The 10,829-nt window shown below is 40.4% G+C and overlaps 1 protein-coding gene across 5 annotated transcripts in view; it reads right to left on the reverse strand.

Annotated features, from left to right (window-relative positions):
• The window catches only part of VIT (vitrin), a 108,527-nt gene extending 98,201 nt beyond the window's left edge, over positions 1 to 10,326 (reverse strand). For all 5 annotated transcript variants that reach the window (XM_083176153.1, XM_083176155.1, XM_083176156.1 and 2 more), the window contains exon 1: positions 10,099 to 10,326. The gene's annotated coding sequence lies outside the window, so the exon portion shown is untranslated. The remainder of the gene's footprint in view (positions 1 to 10,098) is intronic.
• Between the last annotated feature and the right edge of the window lie 503 nt (positions 10,327 to 10,829).

Consider the following 10,829-nt stretch of genomic DNA (forward strand, 5'->3'; position numbering starts at 1 on the left):
TAGCACAAAAAATCACAGTGCATATTTTACTCAGTAACATACAGGTACTCAACAATTTAGTTCAGTGTACAAAGTAGTGAATATAACAAATGTTTTACAGCCTTGAGCTGCAATATTTCTGTTAATTTATATGTAAATGTATTTTGGGAAACGTTGGAAGCATTTTACTGAAAGAGTTTATCCAAGTTTGAAAGATGTGTTTGGTTCAGACCAGAGGTGCCCAGGTGAGGTGGGCAGGGCCATGTTAACTATGGGGTGGATGGAGCTGCAGATCCAGGCCTCCACATAAAAATAGGACCATTACCATGACAACATGATGATCACATACATGCCTACCTGACCCTCTCCATGAGGGAGAAAATGCTCTGTTCCTGGACTTCCCTGGTAATGTAGGATTGACATCAGCTGTGGGAGCACCGCTTGCAGCTGGTACAAAATGCAGCCACCAGACTATTAACTAACCAGCCCCGCTCCAGCCACATAACTCCCATTCTCTACGGCTACGCCCTTCACTGGCTACCTGTAAAATGGCGAATTGTGTTCAAGATTGGCTTACTCACTTTCAAGGCCCTACATGAGCAGGGCCCAAGGTCCCTGCAGCAGCTTCTGATTCCTTCCTGTCCTACTCGACTACTACGATCCACTGAAGAAGGACTACTAACAGTACCCAGAATTTCCCTGAATTCATCTGGGGGTCGAGCTTTCAACTTTCTTGCTCCAACTCTATGGAACACTCTTCCTCGCACAGTGTGAGATCCCCCCACTGTAAAATCCTTTAAAGATAGACTAAAGACGTACCTATTTACTCAAGCATTTTACTGATATCCACTGTTAAGCTTGTTTTGCATTTTGAGCTGTAAAGACAATGGTGAAGCACTTTGAGTCCTATTTGGAGAAAAGCGCTATATAAATATCACTATTATTATTATTATTATTATTATTATTATTATTAATTGATAAGAAGGGTGTTTCACCTCAGATGATGGCAATCATACATTACCAGGGAAGTCCAGGAACCTGGAGGGGGTCAGCTAGGCAAGTATGGATGATCACCAGCTGGCCACATGGTTGGCCATAAATCATAAGTACAGAATTACAATTGCATTCTTATTTTACACATTTATGGATTTTTTTTGGTAGTTTTATGTATTTAGGGAGATACTGGGTCTTATAGGGTATGTGTTATCCATGCATATATGGCATTGCCCTCACCTCCTCCACTTCTCATAATAGGCTCTTGAATATTTTCAGCTCCAGGCCCATTAGGCCCTTAATCCAGCCCTGGAAATGGGTACATCTCACCAAGGCCTTACATTGTTGTGGTAGCAGGTGTATCTACAATTCAGTGCACCATGCCTCCCAACTGCTGATTGTCCCAAAGAGGCACAGTGCGCTAAAAATTTGGGGGGCGTGGCCTAGCTGCAAAGGGGCGTGGCATGCACTTGCAATTTTTCCGCTGTGGAGGCATGTCCAGCAGCTCCGTGAGCTGCTGGCTATGCCTCCAGCCCCTCCGGCACACAGCATCTATTCATGTGTGACAGGGGGGATTCCCAACTGACCCCGCCATGGGACACTGCCGGCCCACAGAGGGACGCGGGAACGTCCCAAAAAATGGGACGTTCCTACGATAAGCGGGACAGTTGGGAGATATGATGCACACTGGATCATGGTGAGATCACACCACACACTATGTTCATCAGAAGAAGGTGAATTCAGTTTGATGTCAGATCTCTATTACCATCGTTATTTTCAAAAATATCCTACTGGTGCAACATATGTGAAGAAAACACTACATAGGCGCATACAGAGATAAAAGATATTGTGAGAGAGAAAAATGACACATATATATGTATATATGTATAAAATGTATGTATGTATAAGATGAAGGAAAGACCCTGCACTGGTTTTTCAACAGACCGTGAGTCCCTGTTCACATCAGTGCCCATTTACTGTAAGTATTTTACTGCCTTAAACTATGGGAATATCCATTACGTATCTATTACAACAGGGGCATCTCCGCATCATTGGTTCTGTTATAGGGAAATATTTTGGGCAGAATTTTGTTTTAAAGGGGCAATCATTTACAAAGCATGGTTTTGACTTGTAAGTGATTGCCCCTTTAACAAAAAGTCCCAGTTTGTCTGACATCCAATACTACTGCCGAAGGCGGAGTTCATTAGATACGGCCCTTTATGTCCAACTGAATCCAACCCCTATCTGCACTGTTGCCATGCTTTATACCCCCTCCTTCCATTACAGTCTTTAGTCCCCCTCCATAGTGTTACCAGAATCTCTCCGATGTACTTACTGCCATTTTGTAAATTACTATGTCAGTGATCACTTCCGGCACTCAGATCTTTCTGTAACTGGGACCCTTCTCATAGCCGCCCTGCTATTTATACTATCTGATCCATGGCCATCTTTATAGGATTGTGGTCCCTGGGCTGGTGCTGTAGCAGGTGTACAGTGCTCTGCAGTGGCTTTGGGGGTACACTGCTATGCCGCGGTGCTGGGGGTACATGGATACAGTGACGATCATTTGCACATGTACACCTACTTTGACCCTCTGCCATTGTCAGTTCTGTGAGCATGGTAATATAGTCTACACTCCATCTTTTTAACATTGTGGGGGAATCTACTCTCTGGTGCCGAAAGATACTGAGAAAGTCACAAAAGTGTTTTATGTTTCTGCTGGTGCAAATTAGAAAGATCCCTGTGTCAGAATATATTTAAAGGTTTTCTAGCAAGAACATTTAAAAGCCATTAAGCCTTATGGCTTTCAAGTGGTTGTGGGAAGGTTGGATACATCAATTAAACACATACTCTGTCTGACACAGAGATCTTTCTCATTTTCAGCAGCACAAACATAATAGCACTTATTCTAAGTCCTGTCTAGAGATTTGATATATTCCTGATTCCCTCAGCCAGGTCTTCCCTCACCTCAGAGAAAGCTAAGCAGGAGAAGCAGAAGCAAGGGGAAATTTTCCTACCCTAGTCCGGTACAGTGTTTAGCACTGTGACTGCCCACCGCATAGCATACCTGACAGCGACAAGAGAGGTAGACTGTAATGAGAGTGTGTAGTGTGATTGGCCGGACAGCGTATTGTTGCACAATGCATTTCATTCCTGCTGTCAATCTGCATTATACTCTACTCTTCAGGTGCAGTCCTTCTTCCTACATGTGGTTCTGCAGTCTCCACGACATCAATATGGTTCATGTGATATTACAACAATTGCCGCCATGGCTTCCAGTGCCTTTCTACTCCAACATAAGTTTCTTCATGTCTCTCTATTTTTTTAATCATTCTCCTGTCAGCTTTACAGTCCTTTTCTTGCCTATGCCAGCACTCTTCCTTTTTTCCTCTCTCCTGTGCCCTACTTTCCTGTCACCCTCTCCTTGTCACCTACTGCCTCTCCCTGTCACCCTCTCCCCATAACCTTTTCCCAGTCACCTACTGCCTCCCCCTGTCCTCCTCTGCTCATCATCTACTGCCTCTCCTTATCACCCTCTCCCTGTTTCCCAGTGCTTCACCTTGTTACCTTTTGCCTTTCCCCATCATCTCCTGTCTATTGACTGTCACCCACTGCTTCTCCCCAGTTTAAATACCCCAATTTAATATAGTCTATACTTTTGTAAAAAGAACAAAACAGGTAATTTCCTTCAAAATATATGCAAACCAAACGTATTAGCCTGGTCATGAAGTGGCTCAGAAAAGGTTAGTTGATGATGTTGCTGTATCAATATGCCATGTTCTACTTCTACCTCCTATGCTATACGGATGATGTATTGAAACATTTAGCAACACATGACAAAAATTCCACAGGAAGTAAATTGGTGTCTTTGATCCCTTAGTGGCTGTCATTTTCATATCATTGTGTTTGCTATTAGTTAGGAAGAATGCAAACAAAGCGAAGCTTAACCAAGCATCAGGCAGGGAGAGGAAGAGGCCTCGGGCTGTTTTAATTCCGAATGTATGACTTGGTGGTTCTGATCCTGAAAAGCATAATCCCTACATAATCCCTATTAATCATAATACTGGCTCTTTTCCTGTATACTTTCATAGAAAATACTACCAGAGAGCCCTTTAGTCTATTTGTACACAATTAATTGGAGTACTATAAGTAGTTGTAGTTTATGCCAAATCCACCATCATTGGTGCTCTGGCTTTTATAGTGGGGGACAAGAACAGACTGGGGCACACTGGAGACCTGAACCCAACATATGGCTAGTGCAAATTGAATGGTGTGACCGATGGTGGCATCTAAGGGGGTTATTCAGGCATGATATCTGGGATGCGAATTTGCAGCCCGGATAATTATCAATCGACTCTACATGCATAGTTCATTGGCCGAAAGATACAGTAGCATATGGGGGTGGTAACCATCCATTATCTGGGCATATCAGGGAAAATTCTGGTGTGCCCATGCAGGCCAGCTCCGGCGAATTATCCGATCTCATCTATAGATGCATAAAATGGCTATCCCAGTCCTTGTATAGTTAGGCACATGGTTGTTCACCGCCTTTTACCAGCAGTAGCATATGGTCACAGAGGGGACTACACCAAAATACACAAAAGCAGTAATTTAGAGAAAAAGAGTCAAAACTGGAAACTTGACTTTGACCCTGATGTGCATACACAGCGCTCAGGAAGGACTCACAAAGTTACATTAATGTACGGTTCCTGCTTACCTAAATCACATCTATGATGTATGCATGAATTAAATTAAGTAGGATTAAACCTATAGAAATGATTAATGAGTGAATTATTAGTACAACTGTTATTAGTCATCATCAATGTATTAAACTCATCAAAAATAAAAAGCTTCTAAGGACCCATTATCCATGTATGTCACTTTTAGACAACTCCCATTAATGTAGCCAAACACTTCCATGATGCAAATAGATGTGGTACCTCTCTCGTACTTCTATGGTAAAACCCCACCATGCTGCATCCAATTGTATTTCATTTCTGCTCCACGGAACCGGAGACTAAGAGATCTATTTACTAAGCCTTGGATAGAGAGAAAGTGGACAGAGATAAATTACCAACCAATCAGCTCCTAAATGCAATGTAACAGGCAGTGTTTAAAAAAATGAGAGTTATTGGGACTGGTTGGTACTTTGGGGGAAATTTACTAAAGGAAATTTGTAAAACAATAGGTGTATTTGTATCCAGAAATACACTTATTTTTGACATTTACTATCCCGAAAATACGGCAATTCGTAGTCGTATTGATGTGCTATCAATACGACTACGAATTGCCGTATTTTCGGAATAGTAAATGTCAAAGATAAGTGTATTTCTGGATACAAATACACCTATTTTTTACAAATTTCCTTTAGTAAATTTCCCCCTTTATCTCTGTCCTGTTTATCTCTAGCCAAAGCTTAGTAAATAGACCCAAAAATGGATAGAGTATTGAGTATTCCTGCTCTGAAGGCTCATGGTGTGATCTGGCTCCCAGCTTTAGTTAATGGAGGTTTCTGTTTGGAAAAAAATCGGAGCAAGTTTTAGGGGGCGGGCCATCTTTATGCACATTAATGATTGTCTTCCCCTATTGCATAACTCATGTCATGCCACCCGACACCCGACCCCCCTTTCTCCCAGGAAATAGTGCCTCACATGCCTAGTGGGAAATCTATCAAGGCTTATTGTAAGTAAGTTTGCTGAAAAGAGGACAACTCCTTAACCTGAGCAATTTCTAAAAACCTGCTCCTTAGTAAATATACCCCTTAAAGCTGGTAGATGAACAAGTAAATTATTATATACTGATATAATATATTTTTCACCAGAATGAAGTAGAAAGGATAATAGCAATACAGTAATTGCAAATCATCACATAATGAATGGGGGGAATATTAAAACAATGCATTGAGAATATAATACAATTTTGAAAATAAGAAAGCTTTTCTGCTGTTCTAACATTTGAGAAAAAACACATAATAATTCTAAACCATCTTTATTTACTATATATATTTTTAAGAGGATGACAGAAAGCACACACCAAGGATAGTCTATCATAATAAAGGAACCATTTGACAACATGGACAAAAGTACAATGCACTGACCAGGACCACTACAGAGAATTTCCATTTGGGACCACATCACCAATCTTTGTGCCATACATGGCCACCATTAGAGGGCTACTGTGGGTACAGCTCTCCCAGGCCCGGCCACTCTGAAGGCCAGATGTACTAAGCTTCAAAAGTAAAGATAAAATAGAGAGTTATAAACAACCAGCCAATGAGCTCCTGGCTGACATTTTTCAAACACAGTCTGTGGCATGGCAGGCAGGAGCTGATTGGCTAGCTGTTTACCACTCTCCATTTGATCACTTTTGAAGCTTAGTAGATCTTACCCTAAGAGAGAGGGAAGGGACCAGGCAATTAATCTTGCCTGGTCGAAGCCCTACAGAGTCCTGGAGGCTTCTTCCCCTCTGGATGCTGGCAGCCAATCAGAGCACAAGCTCTGATTGGCTCACCAGCTGTGCCACATTTTAATTGGCCCCTGGTGTCTGGAGGCAAAATTTCCTGCACTCTGGGAGCAGTTATTCGTTCAGCTGCATTGCACTGATCAGGAGGTAGCACCGTAGAAGGAGGTTGGGACCCAGAGCCGGGCAGCCCTGGTGCCATGCAATACGTTACCCATTGCTGCCTAATCAGCTCTTTACCTAGAAGCAGATTAGAGTTATGAGCATTTTCAGTTGCTACTTGCGGAATTTGAACCTGGAAAATTTAATGAAGTTTTATGTGTTCTTAAAAAAAAAAATCAATCTATAATAAAAATATATGCAGACATATTAATACTGGGAGGTTGTTAAACTAGTGATTTATGAGGTAATAAATATTATAAATCATCAATCTCTTCTGGTGAATGGTCTCGAGTTACCTTAGGACTACCACAGTGTAACCTTAAAGAGAAAATGTTAACAGGGTTTTTACCGCATTTCCTTATGCACTAAAACCCTATAGCCGGGTTTTCCCAATATAGAATAACGCCAGAAAAAGCTGGCGTTACTTTATAAATGTCTATGGGATTCTTTCTGCCACAGAGTTTGAGTTTTCCAGCATGCCCCACGGTCGACTCCGTCACTGTGCATGCGCAGAGGGACTCCTCTGTCTCCGGCCTGGAAGTCCAGCACCAGAGCTGGACAGCTCTGTTATCGCAAAGCTGTCCTTTATGTCAATAATCGCATATGTTAGTGCATATGTGATTGTTCAGAATGCGTTAGCCGGCGAATGCCACAACGTGGAGCTGTGGGTGTTACTGCAGAGCGTGAATTCTGATTTATTTTACTGGTACTGTATTTTCTCTTTTGCACCTATTTGCTTGGCTTTTCTTAACCAACGGTCCAAATTGTTTTGATAGCTTATTTTTAAATTTTGTACATAAAAGGCACAAAACAGAATTTTACAACATCCTTTCACTATCCCCCATTTTGATAAGCAAACCAAATAGAAACAATATCAGGAGATTCAAATACATTTCTTTATGATGTCTGATTGGTTAAAACTAAAACCTAAGCTAGGTGCACATTCTCTCACGGCTTGACCCTGTAATGATACATCACACTGCTGTACACAGTATATGATCCACTGTATGATGGTGCAATGTATTGTTACATAGAGCCTTATTCTAGTTCACTCTTTCTGACAAAATCCTTCTTAGATGGACAAAACCATGTGCACTGCAGGTGGGCAGATGTTACTTGTGCAGAGAGAATTAGATTTGGGTGGGATTTTACTTCAAAGTGAGATCTATATTGCAGTGTCAAAATAAAGCAGCCTGTATTTACCCTGCACAGAAACAAAATAACTCACCCAAATCTAATTCTCTCTGCACATTTTACATCTGACCCCCTGCAATGCACATGGTTTTGTCCATCTAAGAAGGATTTTGTCAGAAAGAGTGAACTAGAATAAGGCCCATAGTGCATATAACTACACTGCTTTGGTTGTGGAATTGTCCCATTGGACATCCAATATATCCAATGGGATAATTCAATGAACGATGTCCAGGAACTACGGATTTGGGGTGCACGCCATATGATGTGCATGATTTATCATTCAGATCTGCGTCAGAATGATATATTGGATGATAGATTGTATAGTTTTTCCCAGCATCAGAATCTCACTGTTCCCCCTTCAAATTGCATAAAAAATAACTTAGAATATATCATTATTGTAAAGCAAACATAATAACAACCATAACCAGATAGAAAGGCAGCAGGCTGTACCTCTTATAGTATTTAACATTTCCAAACAATTGGTAGTTTAGATGAGAAACTGTCTTTCATGATACAACAGAGTTGCAAATTTATGTCTGTTCTTGAGCTATAATTTTTCCTTCTTTGTGCGGCTGACAGAGCTCTCAGCTAGAGTCCATTCTTGATGTTCCAACTTTTTACTTCAAACTGTTTGCTTAAGGCACTTGGTTCGTGTCCATACTAGCTCGACACTTCTCACATTTTCAAGATCTTTCATAAATCTAATCTGGTAGTGGAATGATGAGCAGCTGTGATATATTCAGTATTTCCTAGACCTGCATTTTCAGCTGAGGTGTATGAAATACTGCAATAGCAACACATACAGTACATTACTATACCACATACAGTATGGAGAGTGTCTAAATATCTGTTACTGTTTTATGGTAACCCAATCATATGCGGCAGCCTGCTTCCCATTTCCAGTAATTATCCTCCGGCTACTGGCCACTTATCACCAGTGTGAACTGTTTCTCATCATATATGTTTATGTATCCGTGTAGTGAGTGGAAACAAACATGTACTGTACACACTGATGGATAGATAGATAGATAGATAGATAGATAGATAGATAGATAGATAGATAGATAGATAGTACTCACATTATCACACACATTTGCAGTGTCTGCACTCACAGTTAGAAGCGTAAATGGTATGTACTGTACTGTAATCACAATTCATTCTCAAGTTATGAAGTCAACAGGTCTGAACTATCAACATAACCTTGAAAATGTTGACATGTACAGAGTGTCACATAAAAGGTTGACATTGTAAAAAATGTAACGTTAGCATTAAGGGTAGGATTAGGCTTAGGTTTAGGGCTTAGGGCTAAAGGTTGGTGTTAGGGTTAGGGTTAACTTAAATACACCATGTCAAAATTTCTTCAGTGTGTTCATGCTGAAAGTCAAAATGATGAACTTGGCAACACACACACATATTAAATGTACAATGATATTTGATGTATATAAATTATTTTTTAATTTAATGTCATTGTTTTTGTATAATTAGACGATCAGTGCAGACAATGGGTGACCAATATAGCAATATAACAATAAATCTAGAAATACACTACAAATGCTCTGTTTTAAAGACTCAGCACTTTAAGTTCAGCAGGTGTCCACCTTTCATACGTACTAAAACAGTTTATATCAGTAACTATATACCTGGTCAAAGTTGTCTAGGTGTGGCCAATATTGTCAACAGACAAAAGCCATAAGATCTTTTCTTTAGCATTCTGAAGGCGATATGTAAAGTGAGATCCAAATCTGTATTAAGACTACCAAATGTCAAGCATTGTGTCTCCTTGTGGTCTGTAGTACCAAGCATGACAGCGCATCCAGTGGTAAAGTGCAAAAATAGAGCAAAAAATGAGTTTGTGCAGATAACTCTTGTTTTATCGGTTGTCCTGTATTGTATCTCATTATTGTATCTCTTTACACTATATGGTCACTATTCCAGATAAGGTGCAACACCAGAGAACATGTCTATAACTGCTATACCAGCCCCTTTAGTTACAAGTACAATGCAAACAGATGTAGTAGATCACAAGAGTCTGATTACTGGATGAATAAAGAAGGATGAAGTAAGATTAGGTAATAATTGGTCACTGGCAATGTTCCCACAATAGTTTTGAAACCCCCAGATACAAGTATGTCACTGTGTCAGTACTACCTAATCCCTACAAACATTTGACAGATAAAATAGTTAGAAGTTTACTGTCCCAAGTTTGTTATAGTAAAATCAGATCTCGGAAATTGTTCATATTTACTAATGAATGAATTATAAGCAGATATTACCTGCCCCAGTCTATAGGTACAGGGTCAAATGTCTTACCTTTAAATGTCGCGAAGTAGAATAATCCTCTCCACTTGTTCACACTCTCCTACAAATTTCTGATTGTTTCCAATGAGTCCAAAAGTAATGTTCTAACAATATTCTCGAAAGTCCATTGAAGTAAGCAAGACCCAAATGTTCGTAGTATCCTTGCTGCTGCTAATACAAACTAATCAAACATCTCCATTGATTTCTCCCCACAGTGTAAAGCGCACTGGCCAGCTACACTGTCAGATCCTCTCAGATTCAGCTGCTGAACAAGGCAGTCCTCTTTCACATTTCCACTCCCTCCCACTTTCCCCCTCTCCCTTGTCTGGATCTCTCTATAAGCTCTGACAACTAAGGGAGAGTGCCCTCAGCACACCACCTTAGCAAATATTGAATATATTAAAAATAAATCCAGTCAGGCAATACAGAAATACAGAGTCAACCTGGCAGGGCAATACTTTTGTTATGTGTCTTAATATATCTACTATTGGATTTAGTCATCATTCTGTTACTATTACATGACGGCAGAGGTATGCTCTCCACTATAATCCTATACTATTATTAAACATTGCTTCTCTGTTCTATTATCATTTCTCAGTTAATTGTGTGAAAACAAATTGTTTGCTGCAATTCTACAAGTGTACTGTTGCTTATTAGCTGTGAACATATTGTACACTAAAGATGGAAGGATGTAGGGGCAGGACTGTGGTAGGCAATGGACTCATCTTCCACAGGGCTCCTGC

This window comes from Crinia signifera, chromosome 3 (assembly GCF_055691185.1).
Source record: "Crinia signifera chromosome 3, ASM5569118v1, whole genome shotgun sequence".
Lineage (NCBI taxonomy): Eukaryota > Metazoa > Chordata > Amphibia > Anura > Myobatrachidae > Crinia > Crinia signifera.